Source organism: Tenebrio molitor, chromosome 2 (assembly GCF_963966145.1).
Source record: "Tenebrio molitor chromosome 2, icTenMoli1.1, whole genome shotgun sequence".
NCBI classification, from domain to species: domain Eukaryota; kingdom Metazoa; phylum Arthropoda; class Insecta; order Coleoptera; family Tenebrionidae; genus Tenebrio; species Tenebrio molitor.
In genome coordinates, this window is record NC_091047.1 from 19,955,664 (window position 1) to 19,972,274 (window position 16,611).

The following is a 16,611-nucleotide window of genomic DNA, read 5'->3' on the forward strand; positions in this document are numbered from 1 at the left end:
TCATTCGATTTTTTTTAATCAAATTTATTTGTTTGAGATAAATTGCAAAATAAGGCTTAATAGGAAGATTTGAGCAAGTTAAAATCAAGATAACTTTATGAAATTCATTACATGGAATCTCATTCTAAGTCCCTCAAGAATCGTTGTTTCCTTCATTATTTGTTAATGATATTATTAAAATTTTAAAACAAAAAACTTAGCTGTTGACAGACGTCATTAAAATACTTAAAGCTGTTAGGGACGGCACAGAACGTCTTTTTCTTGCAGCAAGATTTAAATAATGTCGATGTAATAAAACGATACTGAATTTTGATGAATGTAAATTTTTCAATTCAATAAAGGCTTAAAAATGTTTCATGCAAGTCACCTTTGAATTTATAACGAATGTTTTAGGGTCAGCAAAGATAAAGAAACAGAACAGGATGCATCCATGATAGAGTTATACTTCAAAGGATTCGGAGGACATGTTCAATTCGAGAGCTACTAACTACTAGCGAGAACAGTAAATACCTACATCCATGATGTGACAAATAAACAAAGGTATCCAAAAATCCAAAGAAATCTACTCCATCAGACTTTTTTTTAAGTTTAGCTTTCAAGTTAGAATGGACCCTTTAGAAGAGTTGTGAGCTCTTATTCACGAATGTAATCTGATCGATATCAATACTTTCAACATTTTCTTCGTGGTTTCTACATTTAAAATAAACCTCAATTTTCCTTTCAAGATACATATTTATAATCACAAAATCCACAACACCTAAATTGGACTCAGGTTTGGAATTCGACATGTACGCAAAGAGGTTTAGCAACATGCTGCGAATTGCTGGCAGTTTTTCTAAATGAGCTACACTGAGAACAAGTGCTTTGTAAGAAGCATTTTGCAGAAAGGGCACATTTGGAAGCGTTTTCTAAACTTTCGCAAGTAATGTTTAGCATGATAATTCGATTCCGTTTTCAAAATTTCCATTTCTGAAGTAGTGTAATGTTTAAATATGTATTCACAAATCAAATAATATCAAATTCTTGACAATAAAAATGTGACATCTGTGATGAATATTTATTAGACCTTGCTAATCATATTGCATTTTATATACCGAGAAGACGCATAATTTGTGCTTTAGTTTTGCAACCACTTTATCTCATTGATAATAACCAGAAACATTGCTTCGGGAGCTAGAGATTGAGCCTGTGAAAACGAAAAGTAATGTATACGGTGATGCACAAAGACAACATCGTCTGAAATGTATTTACTGGAGACTCGAGTGGATTTTTTCTTCCATATAAACATTAAAACAACAACGTAACCCATGTATGTTTTCGATATTACGTTTCAAAGGCTTTAAGATGCGACGAGATTGCATTTCCATGTCAGTTCAAACGATCTTATAAGTAGTTCGAGATTGGAATCCTATTATACGTTGTAGCTGCTTTGACACTAACACACGAATTCTCAAAATAATAATGGGTGCGAGCTGTTCATAACACGTTAACGTAATCGTCTTGCAAAGCTGCGGTTTTACCGTAAACTGCCACCATTTTATTTAGGCGAATATTATAACATTTATATTTTGCACATTGTTAGTAGCAGCAGATGGGTGTTAGCAGTTGGTGTGTTTTTGTCGGGGATAAAGTATTCCGCTGTGTAAATTATGCAGGGCTGTAGCACTTTTGATCAAAACTAATCGGTACACGAATGTAATTTTCCGGTTTGTGAGAGTAAATGCACAATTTTGATAGTTATTTGTATGAATTAGCCCGTGTCCGGATCGGCTTCAGCACGGTTTTATCAAACGTATTAGGTATTAAGTTTTATTGGTCTGCGGTATTAGGCAATTTGTTACTTTCGACGGGAACAATTAATAACGGTATGGTGTTTTATGGAGCCGTCATAATTTATGACGAAAAATGCTATCTAATGGTTCTTGTCGATAAAAACGAGATGTGTTTTGGGATAAACGCTACCGCATTAATAAAATTATGCCGAGTGTAGAATATTTTGACGTGGCAATATATTATTTGCGGCAGATGGTAAATTAAATAAACAAAAATGTTTGATTTTGGTACATTAAGCATAATTATTGTAATTAAATACGACAGCAACATAAATATTCGGCTAAAGTCTATTTTTTCCTGGTAGGCGCGTGCGTGCGCATCTCCGAAAGGTAGAATCACATAGCTAAGATTTTTAGCAGGATGCAGGAATTGTTAGTATTTTTGGTTGCATATTATCTAGGGGGATCTAGGGGGATGTTTATGATTTAATTCTTGTATAATTTGTAAAATGTAAACAAAAAAGTTTATGAATCAACTCGTGGAAAAATTGATAACAAATATTATATGTACAACATTTTTTATTTTATACACACAGGAGTTAAATTGGGTACAAAACAACTCGATACTTTTGGATTCAATCGTTAATTTAAAAAAAAATAAAATAAAATAATCAACACCGCAGTTTTCACCTAAAAAAAATTACAGTGACATCGACAATAATTGTCAGTTCACATGAAAGCGGCAAAAATTTCATAACATGGACAAGGCCTGCTTCGACTACAATCATTTCTAATAACCATGTATCTTGCAAGAGAAAAGGTCTCCCTTCTTGGCGTATTTTTTTTATTTCCCGTAAATATCTTCTTCGCCAAGATATGTCTTCTCTTTCTATTAACAGGCTTTTTCTGTTTCGTTATTTGTGCTATTTGAAATAAACATAGATTTCAATGTTTACAGTTAATTGAAAACAATGTATGTACTTACTTGAATTTTAATTCATGTAAAACATTATAAAGCTTAGAACGACTGATGTTTGGAATTTCTTCATTGTTTTGCACTTCCCTGTACACAGCATCAATTGTAGGAATTCTGTTTGCAGAGAAAAATGAGTGCACTGTTTTTCGAATGAGATATTTTTGATGTTCATCCATTTCCTATCAAGTTTCTTCGGTGCCTGTAATTGCCCACACTTCTTTTCTTCCGCCAAGTATCATTGAATGGTTCTAAATCCACAACCTTCAACACAAAGTAATTAAGCTGTGATACAACAAAAAAAAAAAAAAACTCAGAAATCAATACCAGTATAATCTGCAGTTTTTTCCATTTGAGCCGTCTTGGTTAACTCGGCAAAATCCTTGGAGATCCCACGAAATACTTTAACGATCATTTCTTTCTCGGCTTGTGAGAAATTTGCTATAAATTTGCATTAATAAAAAACTGTTACTTGATGTTAGCATAAATCCAACTTACGCCGTTTGGTGATCGAAATTAAGACATCTTGTTGACATATAAAAACTTCTTAACCCCTAAGAACTAAGAACTGTTTTTTTTTAATAAATAAACGGACACAACACAAAATACATACAAAACATAAAAGGAAAACTAAGACACGATCACGATTGAAACAAAAATGGCAGCTTCAGCTTGGACCTGATTGACAGTACAGAACACTGTAATATTGCACATTTCTCTAGTGTAAGTAGAAAAATAAAGTAACCAATAGGAAAGTCGCATTTCGTTGCAGGATTTTATAAATGCGCACGCACGCGCCTACCAGGAAAAAATAGACTATAATAGTTTTTATTTCAATAGTGTCATTCTCGATAACTTTCGTTCAAATAGTTTTCTGATGAGGGCGACTCATAAAAATATCAATTTTGTCTTTGCGACAAATTTAAAACTAAAACGAGTTGACAAAATTGATTTTTTTTCTTAATGACATTTGGGAATATTTACAACTGTAAAAAAGAAGGAAAAACTCAATGGAAAATAAAAAGTGCCTAGATGCTATTTATAGAGAGGCTTCCTCTTCCTACCATCCAACAAAGGAAAGAGTCCTCTGAGGACAAATTTCACAAAAAAAAATTACAAAAACCATTATCGTGAAAATCATCAATTCTATATTAACCAAGGATTATTGAAAGATTGGAAGTTAAAAGCAGGCATCAGCAGAGAGATGTGCTTCCTTGAAATTAGCAGTGTTATGTTTCCTGTACTGACTTCTCGATATGATTAACATCAACACAACAAGACTTCTAGCTGATTAAAGAATATAATACCATCATCGCTAGCCTTGGAGATGAAACCGTGCAACTTCTCCGACTGTTATTCTTAATTGTGACATCTTTTAGCTCGTTTAAAGAGACTAATACAATTAATGTGATATTCTTAATGTTTCAACAGATTTTAAACAACTTATTCTTAGTTTCTTAGATTAGATTAGGTTAGATTCTTGGTAGATGTTTCGTTCTAACCATGGCTGCACATGTTTACATGAAACGTCAACAAACGACGTCCTAACCTTACTTTCTCGCCTTCGTGTTGTCTAGCAGTTGCTTATGCAATACATATTGCCACAATTTAATTGAATAAATGTCTTCGTAGTAATTTTTTTCGAAAATTCACATATGTACTTTTGTTTTTAAACATGACACCTTATTGAAAAATTATAATCTTCACCATTTATTCTTTTGTTTTTCTATTTTATTCACAATTATTGGATAAGTTTTCAAGGCTCATAAGGCGATCAATAAACAACAGGAAAATTAAAATTGCTGTGGTTTCAGCACATTTTCAGATGAAGGATTTCAACTATTTTTCGGTACATGCAGTATTAAATATTATTAATGTTCTGTAACAAGATTAAGTACATAAATATATTGAATCATCTTTATAAAAATATGTAATATTACATGCCTAAACTACAATAATAATTGCTTAAATATCACAAGTGGGGCGTTCTGGAGCAAATTTAAATTTAACTTAACTACCATAAGAGTATGTATAATATTCCGTTAGGTAATAATTGCTGTTACTATCTTCGTTTTGTTAAAACTACCAAGAACTCGCCATAAATGGAAATGAAAATAAAGTTTGTAGTTGATTTCACAACCTTAGGTCACTCTGTTTTTCAGGAATGAGTTCAACTGAGAAACAGTTAAACAGAATAAAATTGATGAATGAGATTTTCGCACTAGTTACGTCTCTATATATTGGAACCACAAACTGCTAAAGCAATTATAACTTCAAGAAGGCAATGGTGAAATTACACTGCCTTGTTTTCTAAACTATTCCTTCGAACTTTGCAAGTGTTACTCCTTGCAAGTCTGGAGGAGGTATCAGACAGTCTTAGAGCAGCTAACTATTTCCTTGCCCAACTATTAAAAAGTAGTCTCTTTTAAACTAAACTGGGTCTAAAGTAGATATTTCTTTTAGGGTCAAATAAATTGCTTTTGTTACAGAAAGAACATTATTTTCAATTTTAGTACGAGTACACTTGCACTGAATCAACCTTTGCTTAGTTTGCTACGGCAGTAAATAAATTACAAAATGAATTTCTAGGGGAATTATTTACAGTGCTTCATTATCACTTTCACCACCCTATTCCCTTATGCTATGGAAATAATTGTAAAATTGACAGTACTTTGCTTTAGCTGGTTACCTAAACTATCCAATGACAAAACGCAAAAAAGTATGTATTTAATTTGAGATAAAGCACTTTTTATTGCATAAATAATTATTTCACGATTAATAACAAATTCAAGCAATCCAATTTACAAAATTGTAAAAGCGACTTTTCTTCGTCCTTTCTGTCCTGATTTAAACTGTCAAATTTTCCTGAATGAACTGCAATTAATCACCTTCCGCCAATGACATTTTTTATTTTAAACCATTTTATTGACATTACATTATAATGACATTCCATAAACTTACCAAGATTCACACCAAGTAAAAAATGCAAATATACAATGGTTTATTCATGATTATTACCTGAACGGATATATAATTATTCTTTTAAATTTTTATCACTAACCTTTATTCAGTTTTCGTAGAACATTCCGTGATTTACCCCGTTTAAATATATTTTTTTTTAATCATTAATATATAAATATTGAAACTCGCTGTAGAAGCTTTAAAACCCACACGATAAATCAAATCGTTACGATCCGATAGATATTTAGATAAGAAGAATTATTTAGAATTAGAGATGGTATCTGGAATAACAGATTGTTTCAAAGCTTCTCTCCCATTAAGTGATCTGACCTAATTAATCACCGCATTCATTTCTCATGCCCATCGATTATACATAACAATATCCTGCCAGTTAATGGGGGTGGTTGACCACCACTCTCCAAATTGCCCATCGGCGCTGTTCAGTACCATCCAGCAGTTGAAATCGGTCCTCACAGGAGCGTTTTATTCGATCGGCGGCTAAACTCTCTTATAGAGTCAAGATAAATATCTTATGTCGCCGCGTCACAAGGGAACCTATGTAAGACATTATCATAATTTCACAAGAGGGAAGTGACTTGATGAAAGCCCGACCTGACACTGACACCCTCGAACCAGCGGCGGCGGCCGACCCCAAACCTTATACTTCATCAACCCTTGCCAATCACCCATCTCATATCCCTGACGGCAGGGGGCATTACGTGTTGGACTGAAAGATGGATGACAAAGCCAAAACAAGCTATAATGTTATTTCGTGATGTAATGATGCTGTCCTTTATGTGCGCGGACGTAAATGGGCGGTCAAGCATTTCTTAATTTAATTATGGCGGCACGGTCTCCTGAGCTTCCGACTATTTTATTTCCGTTATAGTGTCCCGGTTTTACTTTGCGATGGAACCACAAAATATCCTGCTTATTAATTAATCATTGTTGACCGAATGCGATTCAGATATTATTTGTGGAGTTATTGAACGGCTTCAGGTTGCGATGGACTACCATTCAAGGCGCCGGGGTTTAATTTACTCATCAAGCATCTAAGAGAAGCCACTCTTTGACGTGCCGTTGAACACACCTATTTATAATTCACTTTATCGACTGACTTAAGCAAGTGGCCGCGGAATGTTTCTAATTTCCGGAATTAAAAGAATCTGCCAGAGGGGAGCAAGTGCCTACCTGTTACGGCTAATTACTGATTTTAAGATGTAGCGAAAATATTCTTTGGTTTTATAAAGCTTATCAAAATATCGACAAAATCCTTTGATGGGTTTAAATTTAATCAAAGAAAAATTAAATTTGGAGAAAATATGTAATCCAAAGAGTGAAATTTTCAGTTTCGTCGAAAAGATTCTAAAATAAAAGGTGCGATTTTCATAGTTTAAATAGATCTGCCACATCCACTAGGAGGATTTGAAAAGGCAAAGAAAAATACTAATCAGATAACATTAATTTACGTTCAATTGAAAAAAAAAATGTTTTTCAACCAAAAATGGTTTACTCAACTGAGCAGAAAAGTTTTATGGCAGAAAGTTATTTTCGAAAAGGTTGCAAGGTTAACGATGAGTGATATTAATCAATGCAACATTGCTTGCAAGATTGGTAGCATGAAGAGAAAAAAGGTTACGGAAGGTCAACAAAACGTATTCCAAAAATGGTTGATGCAATTGAGGAAATAATAGAGAATGAATCAAAAACTCCCCTTCCTCATTTATCAATGAATCTTTTTGTGGAAGCATTTCTCACATAATTAAAAAAGGATTGACATTTGTATCCTTACCGCCGCATGACTGTTTCGGAACTGCTAGCTGATGATCCGGCACAAAGATTTCAGTTCACCTCAAACAAAACATTTTACTGATGAAGCTTGGTTTTATAAGACAAGGTACACTTGTACGCTGAGTCCTCTTTACACCCGAAGCAACTTGGTATGCGAATAAACTCGTTTAATTATCATTTTCTTATTGAAGCAAAATGTTAAATTTCCATTAACCTACTGTAATGGATTTGAAAATAATAGAGATTAAATAACAACTTTAAATCTGTAAAGAACTTTTGAATATTCTTAGTTGGTAAAATACATTTAAGAATCAAATCTTAATCTCAATCAAGAATTCTATGGAGTCGAGAAGATTTTGAAGTATTCACTTGAAACATAAATAAAGGAGTTGCGATCAGTAAACAACCGAAATAAATTAATCGTTATGCGTAGGTTGAAAATTTCTACAATGTAAATTTCAAGAACCATTTTCATTTTTATTGTTCAAAATATTCGCCATTTAATTGGTTACATTTACGCACCCTCCACCACAAATTATCAAAACATAAATTCCACTTATTTTGTCACTTCCCGAACGAAGTTTTTAAAACTTTAAACGAAAACATCGGGACTTGAAAATCGAATACCACTTACATTTTTCAGTCTGGGAAGCAAACAAAAATCGCAACATGTACTTCTCTGTGCAACTTACATAATAAGAAATAATGAAATAACTCAAGTATTTGCCAGTGCTGTCATGACAAAGAGTTATTCAGTTCTGTTGTTGCTTTGGAGAAAATTTAATTATTCCGTGTCTTCACAAGAAGAAGAAGATGAACAAGAAGTGCACTTTACAATCCCACACGTCATGCATTTCAGTGCTTTTTGTTTATATCAAATACTGAGATTATTCCAAGTTCTGTTGATATGAAATATCTGATACAACTTGCCTAAAGTCATGAGTCTCTAAATAAGAACAGAAAGAGCTTCTCAGGTGACTCAAGAAAATAACTTGTTCGGCCGCCAAGTTTGGCCAAACATCCGCCCCACATAAAGCATCAATTTATCAATAAATAGGAAAAGATTGGCGAAAGTTAGGCTAGGAAAGCGGACCATATAAATGTAACAAATTGATTTTGCAGGTCAAAGGTTGGCGGCCGCGAATGCTGACGCCAGTTTTGACAGCTGCCACATCTCTCAGCTAGTCGCGTCATCAGTCCACTTTTTGTCCGTAAACATGCCTTTCCGCCTATTGAACTAAATCAACTTTCCGGACCACTCGTCATGCCCTTATTCCCGTTTCTCGCTTATTATTTTTTCCTTGTTTGAATCCCAACTGAGACCCGATCGCAACAATTAAGCTTCCCCGAGTAGGGATTATTTAAGAGAATGGTTGTTGATATCTGACCACTCTATCTGTGAATCAACTTGATTATTTCGAATGGTAAAAGAAGCGACTGACTCTAGTAAGATCGCAGATAGCATCGGTAACGTATCATTCATGTTAAGAATTCACTTTATACCACGATCCCGTCAATTATTCCCTGTCGAAAAGGAACATCCTCCAGTAGACAGATAAATGGAAGGTATCTCATGAAATTGAAAAGCTTCCAAGATACTAAACGTATGGACACGACAATCGGTTACCATGGAGAAGACGATGCTGCGATTTTACATCCCTAAAATTAATAACCATGAACATTTTTGAATTTCACGCGACGTATTCACATTTTTCCAACAAAATCCTGTCACAAAAATATCACGACTGCATCTGTTTTTATTTTATTTTTGAACTGTCTTAATTAAAAAATTGTACACCTGTTAGATACAATTATACAATTAAAGAAAAGTTAAAATATCCCGCATCAAACAAATAAATAAACACTACTTTTGCTAAGCACCAATTATGCAGCAGTGACAGGATAATTCGCCACTCGATACAAATATTGTTGCAAATTGACTATCAACGAGCATTAAATTGTTTATTTTATTAATGTTAACAAAACGTCAACACACAACAATATCTTTAATGGATGTAGTGATATGTCTTGTCAGTGGTGACAGCTATGTTATTACAATCACACCGTATAAATTAGGTAAGTGCTTAATTCATATCGCAGCGCAACCTTCAAAGCATCTTCCTCCAAGTAATTTGAATTCATTTGATTTCAGTTATGGTAATAATATGTTCGATTCAAGTGATTTTCTAATTACAATATGACAAGCGTTGCTTATTGAAGTGGAAAATTGTTTAAATTAGCATTATCTTTGTGTTTTGTTATACCAAACTAATTTACATGTTGTTTAATTCCACAAATAGACAAGAAAGAAATTGTTTTCACTCACACGTCGTAGTCTTTTTGATAATTTACTTTTACATTACATTTTTGAAGTGAAATCCTGTTTAGGCGCACCGCGACATTACTTCCGGACTGTGTCACGCGTCACGTCACACGCTCCGAGGTGAAAGGCTCATTCCAGTAAGTTCGGGGTAATCGAATTTTTCACTTGTCTTTTTTTTTAAATGAGAGATTAGTTAAAGAACATTGTCCGCTATAACAAATCAAGAAGTATAATAATCATTAGTGAGTGACACTGAGCTCTAGTCCCACGGACTCGTTGATTGTGTTGCTCCGGTTTCACGAGTCATATCATCGATTCTTAAACGTGAATTAAATTAGACGCGAGCTGGGTGATTTATTCCAGTGTATGTTACTAGAAGTTTGTAAAATAATAATCGAGATAATGGTGTCTGAAAGATGAAAGATAAACGTAATTACATATTTATGGTGTTATTGAAAGTTTATGCCCGTGGCGGCAATTTTCAATTATCGGACACGTCCCGGCCTCACCTGAAACGGTTTTATCAGATGAGAACAAATAAGGCGAGTCACACTTAGCTGGAGGGCGCAATTGGTGGTACAAAAACACAATAAATTTGCGCCGCCACCATAAATATGTCCAATTTGAAAAGACCAACTAAAAAATCCTGTCCACCGATCGTGTTATTCCTTCCAGGGAAGCCAGAGATTCGCCGATAATTTGGAAAGTGTTTGTATCACAGAGCGGCTCACACAAGCCAATGATTTAATATAACGCGTCATTAGGAAAAGTGTGTCTTTGAAAAAAAGATTGTAGAGAGTGATGGTGATTAATTCTTGTGATGGTTATTGATGGGCGTGGAGATGCAGCAAAAAATGTTTTTAGTAAAGTGATCGGTCGAGTGCTAAATTGTTTTCATTATCATTTATTCGCAGTTCCTCTGAATGGCTCCGACTAGGATCTTTACAAAGAAGTAAACAAGTTAAAAGCTCGTTCGTATTGAGTGCGGCGTGAATCGGACTGTGGGTCTTACACGGAACAGGCTGTAAAGAATGTCAGAGTGCAAAGCCGATGTCCAGTGCAGGACATCCGGTGCAGTTTTTCTACGCTGCCAGGACGATCCATCACACGCCAGCAGTGGTTCCTCCAGGATTAAACTCGAGCAAAAGTATAAAAACCCACCCTGTCAACTGGAGGATAAAAAGTCGTTAGAAAGCATAAAGCCAACTCCTCTCCTTCACCCTCCACTACTGTTTATCAATATTTCATGCTTCTAGTTAAATAGGAGCCATGAATAATTTAATACCGACCAAGTTGAGCTGTCATATTTTATTTATTGTATTATTCCAAATCATCTCCTGGAGCGAGTTGAATTAATACGTTCTCCGGTTGTTGGAAAAATTTCAAATTTTTACACGATCGTCTCACTATTTATTGTGAGAGGGTGATCATCTCCAAGAGCCAAACGAGAAACAGCTGATTTATTTTTGATATAATGCATTCGATGGATCTTCGAGATTAATGCGGATGTTTAGAGCAGTTTATGGTGGTAAAAACAAAGTAGGTTATTTGTTGCAGCCAATTTGCGGTATGAGTCGATATAGAGCGGAGTAAACAACCCCCGCTGTGTACACACCAAGTAAAATGCATCATTTATAACGAACACAGACGAATCACCGATATTTGTCAAACGAACACAAATGCTTTTTATACCACATTCGTCATTCGTCAAAAAATTAACTTACTGTAACGGCGCCTTTCTTAGATTCATTTCCGAACAAAATACAGAAACTACCAATATCTGCTCTCATTTTTATTATTACAATACAGATACTTACAGTTATTTAAATTAACGTTACATTGTGGTAAGGCAAGGTTTCCAACTTTCTGACGAAGCAGCAAAGATGATGGGTTCAGACGTAATGTATGTTTGTGTACACTGTGGCCGATTTCAACGGAATTTTTACTTTTGGATAACTCACTTATGCAAAAGTGACATAGAACATGTAATATTACACTATCTTACCAGTAGTGAGTACAAAACTGAGTAGGGAGAGAGAGAGAGAGAAGGAGTTGCAGTTCTATTTTTTCGCACATCTCCAGAGTCATAGTAAACAAATCATTTCGCGATAACAAAGTATGTAAAAGTAGAGTTATTTATATACCGGGTGATCAAAAAGGACTGTTTAAGTTGGCAGTACAATTAAGAAAATTTTTTAATTCGGTTATTTATAACACTGCAACTGGATATGTTTTGTTGGTTTATTTGACAAATATCTGATATAGGTATATTATTAACAATGACAAGCCACCAACAACCGGAAGTTACTCCTGTTATACGATTTAAAATACGATCCAGTGTGACCAACTTAAACAGTCCTTCTTGATCACCCCGTAGTAAGAGTGAGGAAGGCAAGCTTTCGTTCACGCAAATTGCTTGTTCGTTCACGGAGCGGAGCTGAGAACGAAAGCGGCCTTAGTCTCAAGTGCTATATTTGCTTTTGTTCGACACCTTAAAAACTGAGACTGATATGACAGAATTTTATAACTGTCGTTAACCTGCCATAAAGTGGTTTAATTTCTATTATATAGTTTTAGCGTAAAGTAATAAAAACAATGCAGCTTTTTCCGTTGTTGCTCACTCTATGTAACAAATTATTGTTAAAATATGAACTCATAGAACTTGTTAAATTTGTTGTGACTATACGTTTTACTCTTCGTTATCGTTATTTTAGTCTGCAGATATAAAACGAAAAACATTTAAGAAAGTGTCACCGTTAAAATGTCAGGCAATCTATTTACACAAGAATCTGCTAATGTTGACGCAATTTTAAGAAAAGCCCAAACACTCATTAAAAACCTTCCATAAAATGTAAATTTAACAGCTAGGACTTACGAAATGTTTACGTTATAAATTAACTCTTTAAGGCAAGTAATGACAATGAAAGGCCGTAAAATCACTTTCGTCGCCTCGTTTCTTTATCTTTTTATCCAATTATTCATCAGGTTTGTAATATTTTTTCAGATTCCAATTGAGATAATAGTACAAACTCGTTTTTCCTACAATTTATATGGTAATAGATTTAAACCATAAAACTGATAAAATACCTCAAAGTCTACTGGCCCATCTTTGTTTCCTTTTAGTAAAGATGTTTGGACATCATTGGAAGCAATTGCGCCACACATTCTACGAATGAATGTCTTTAATAATGTTTCCACGTTTGAAAATTTCACTAGCAGAGTGAAAAGTTTAAAAATTATTTTTGCGTAGCCACAAAAATCTTTCCATCAGTTTTGGATCACTCAAACAGTCAAATTTAAATTTTGTTTTAATTTTCTATAAATAAAAAAATCACAAATATATTCACTGTGTAAACAATATACTATGACAAATGGACCAAACTGTATTGTAACAATTATGTATGGGCGTTCAAATGAAATCTTGTGCTGGGAAGGCGTTGGAAATCGTCAATTGTTTTCCTTTTTTAAAGTGTAAATTGACAGTTGTAATTAGAGCATGCTGACAGCCAACCTAAAATTTATAAAGAAAAAATCTTCCTGTTGTTTTTACATTAAAAATGGAATAACTAACGATTCTTATTCTCGAAGCAAATAGCTAAGGCCACAAACATGTCAATTATGTGCTGATGAAACATAAACAAATGTCATTCGTGTCAAACGGCGGGAAACTCAAACTTTACACTGTACCAAATGGTTTACTTTTTTCAACGCTTACTCAGCATGATAATTTACGCCTAGAGGCACCGCGAAGTGTGCAATTTCGCATGACTTACAGATTCATAAAATTCTTAAATGCAGCCAAATTTCTAGTTATATTATTTTTAATAATTAAATAACGTTAGTCGGAAAACTTATTTGGTTTGATACCTACGAGAAAATGTTTAACAGTATTAATTTAATTACAGAGTTGGAACCGAATTAATGATTTGAACAAAACCTTTGGTGTATCTTCAGTTGTTGTTCGTATTCAAAGTAAATCCCTGAAAGTGAACATTTGTCGGAAATCCTAAACCTAATCTGAAGTTTCAAGTCCTCCAGCTGAGAAAAAATTGAGCAGAAATTGTTGTGTGTGCTGCCACATATCCCAAGGCACCTTCAAACTTATTCGAAATAAGAATGAGACAATACAGCTTTTGTTTACTGTCTGATACCAAGAATAACGGAAGTAAGACCGTGCATCTGACATATTTCGTAAAACTCATCTCTTCGGCATTGAACGAGAATAAATTTCTCCCCTCGCGAGAATCGAAAAACCGGTACGCATATTTTAAATGTTGCTATTGACGTCCATATGAATACAGATAGTGGTTCAGAAACACAATCCCAGATATACTAAGATGGACGGTTTGCATTAGCTCCTCTTACATATTTCACGCTTTAGACAGCGTCTGATAGTGGCGCCATCTCACGTTCTCCCTCGGCCGATCCACCCTATCGAACTGTCTCTCGACGGAAGAATTGTATCTAATCTAATATTGTCTCTTCAATTATTTTCCCAAATTGCGAAAAAGTAACCTCGATAATTTAATATCGCGGTTATGGAGCGAGAGCAAAGGGAGCAAAAATTCGTGACGGTGAAATATGTGACGCGATTAAACCATGTTTTAATTAAAATAAGAATTAGGCGAATTTATTCGGATGAATAAGATGTGGTTGTAAGAATAATGAGGGGTGATACTGCGCTTCGGAATTAATAAAAGTAAAATGTACGCCCTTTATAATATTAGAGAAAATGGAGATTAGTCTCTGGTGGATTGTATTCAACAAGGTCTGGCGTGACCTTAAATAATTTCGAAGCCAAACGATTAGTTAGAAAGCCGCAAAACTTGCAAACTACCGTCTATTTACATCATAGAATTCATGATACAAATTAATTTAAAAGTAGATGTAACATATGTTGCTAACTTGGAAAGTTTCGGGTGCAATTAAGAAATTGCTTGTTTCCATATCCGCTTAATCACTAATCTAAATAAATTTTAGTCTAGATCAAAGACCTATTCTTTTCTGACCAACTAAAAATATTTTAGTAGATCAGGCAGACTGTCACAATTTAAAGTCTCATTATCTTGTTATAATTTTAAATACTAGATGTACGCTCGATAAATTCACGAGTTGGCAAATTTTTACTCTTCGTACGACTGGACCGCACTACCGAAAGAGCACAGGTAATGTATTTGAATTTATGTATGTTTGTGCATTCCTGTAACCTTAAATACTGAACCGATTTTGACAGGATTTTCACTGGTAGATAGCTAGTTTATCCGGGAGTGCCACAAGATATACAGGGTGTTTGAAAATTGCTAGTACAAAAAAAAACTGTGGCATCTAGAAGCCCTAAGAAATCCAAAAAAACAAATTTTAATTTTTTTAAACAAAAGGGATAAAGTAACCCTATCCCAGCATATTTTACGCCTCAGGCGGGGCAGTATTTTTTAAACCTTGGTAACGAAGCGTGATAATGAAGGACTATACAACAATATGAAAAATAAATATTTTTTTGCAAGATTTTGGCAACTAACAATGGTACTAACAATTTTAACCCAATTTTTAGTAATTTTTATCTCGAAAACTAGAGGACTTTTATTAAAAAAAATTTTTGCCTATGACCTTAACTCACCATCACCAATTACCGGTATTTTTTTGTACTAGCAATTTTCAAACACCCTGTATAATATGACACTATTTTATTACTAGTTGTTATGAAAACTAATAAAAGGAGAGAGTAATAAGCATATTGTCTCGCATCCAGGCGTCCATATCTGTGTTAAATATTTTTTTAATCGTATTTTTTAATTATTAGCGCAACAATTAATATCTAATTAACTTGTTTATTTGTTTTTGTGCTTATATTATTTATAATAAAAATCAACAACCACGTTGCTACAAATTAAATATTTTCATATCATAGAGTCGCAAACAAATACGTTCATCCAAATGGAAAATTACGGTTTTTTTTAAATCAGTTGGTGAAAATAACATTCCGTTTTTCTGGTTACGTGCAGTAATTAATTATTTCGACGCATTTACAGTATTACATTCGCAACTTTTTTAGCTTTTATTTTAATTTGTTTTGTGTACCGTATAAATTTTAATTACGGCAGGTTTCCTCTATTCTAGTCGGAAATTGAAAAGTCAAATAAACGAAACTAAGTGGAAACTGTAGCATCATATTCCCTGCTAAGAAGTAAACAGTTAGGAAAGCTCCTCGAATGCAGTGCACATTGCCGACGACGGCCCGGAATAATTTTGCATACTTAATTGAGCTTTCGACTTAATTGCCAAATTTATTAAATGCATTATTAATTAAAATTTTCAGTATATCAAGTTTTGTATTTTAAATTGCTTCGAACTAATGTTCGACTCGATTACTTTGGTCGTCTTATACGATTGATTTGCATAATCGATCCAAATTAAAATTTGTATTCTGAATACATTTTCCACTAACTTATCAATAATTGAAAATCGTTAAGACTCCTTATTACCACTTAGTCACAAAATTAAATTAGCGACAATAAAATTTACAATGGGAGTATCTTAGCTCTCTTCTTTAAAAGAGATTAGTAATTTAATAATATACAGACGGCTTAACAGATAGCCGAACGAGAAAAGGACGACTACGAATTTTCTCTTAAGGAGAATTAAATACAGCAGGAATTTTACGTCGTCGACTACAAAAGAAAGATCAAAAACTATCAATTTGCCATTTTCATTGTGTTAATATTTTTGCAAACTAGAGTTCTTGTCTCTGAGGTACCTGTTTTGAAACAAATATCATGTTTTCACAGCTCGAT

The 16,611-nt window shown here is 34.0% G+C and overlaps 1 long non-coding RNA gene across 3 annotated transcripts; it reads right to left on the reverse strand.

The window, feature by feature from the left end:
• Positions 1-2,261: 2,261 nt before the first annotated feature.
• LOC138124124 (uncharacterized) lies at positions 2,262-3,558 on the reverse strand. 3 transcript variants are annotated; one of them, XR_011157012.1, is made up of 5 exons: positions 3,359-3,558; positions 3,244-3,313; positions 3,073-3,186; positions 2,758-3,009; positions 2,262-2,695 (listed from the first exon to the last, which is right to left on the reverse strand). It is a non-coding gene; the product is annotated as an uncharacterized lncRNA (long non-coding RNA). The 3 variants fall into 3 exon arrangements; XR_011157013.1 differs by having other exon boundaries at positions 3,244-3,306; positions 3,359-3,557; XR_011157011.1 differs by having other exon boundaries at positions 3,244-3,553.
• Between the last annotated feature and the right edge of the window lie 13,053 nt (positions 3,559-16,611).